We start from the raw sequence: 897 nt of genomic DNA on the forward strand, positions 1-897 counted from the left end.
GACTAGTGCTGTCTTGTAAGAATTTCGTAGGACGCGATAAGAATGACAAAATATTCTCTGTATCTACTGGAACCGAGCCACATAGCTTGTATTCCACTATTTGCATTCACACCTGGGCTGTGTATATATATTGCCTTGGTTTGTTACAGAGCCAAACCATTACCTAAGCTGGTCAAACGTGTCGTTTGGGTCTATATCCTAGCTGCACTGATGAGGCCTGGAAGGCCGAAACGGATCCGTCTGCAGATATTGGGATTCCTTCCAGTGGATGCTTAGTTTATTTTGTCATTCTGATCGAATTTTCTCTACTGTTCTGTTTTAATTTTAGATAGTTTTGCATTATGTGGCCGTTTGCTGTTTTAGGGGTTTTCCCATTTGCCTTTCAAAATTTATATATATATATATAAACTTCGATGTTTTAAAAGTTTTCGGATTTTAAAACCGTTCAAACTTTAGAACTTTTTTTATGGCTGATCTGCAGTTCTTTATGCTTATATTTGTTGTATATCACTTTTTAAAACTTTTTTTAAATGTTGTTTTATAGATTTTTAAATATTTTTAGACAATGATCAGCATGTACGCTCAGCCAAAGTTTCGAACATGTTTTTATCTGAGTGTTTGACCAATAAATCAAAATTGAATTGAATTGATTATAATTGTTTGACTGTTTGACTTTTAATGAACGCAAATAAACTTTATTATTATGAGTTTTCTTTTAAGTAAACCAAAATAGCTAAAGTTATTTCATATTTGCATATTCGAGACGTGCGCCCTCTTTGCTCAGAGACGACGAGGGTAAATGCTCGAATACTGTACTAAGCACCCAGAGGTGACGGAACTAGGGGTGCTGTGTTATGAAGAGTAATGTGTGACTGGAAATGGTCTGCATCAGTTGGT

Source organism: Anneissia japonica, unplaced genomic scaffold (genome assembly GCF_011630105.1).
Source record: "Anneissia japonica isolate Jap-2015-1 unplaced genomic scaffold, ASM1163010v1 scaffold287729_len363858_cov192, whole genome shotgun sequence".
NCBI lineage: Eukaryota > Metazoa > Echinodermata > Crinoidea > Comatulida > Comatulidae > Anneissia > Anneissia japonica.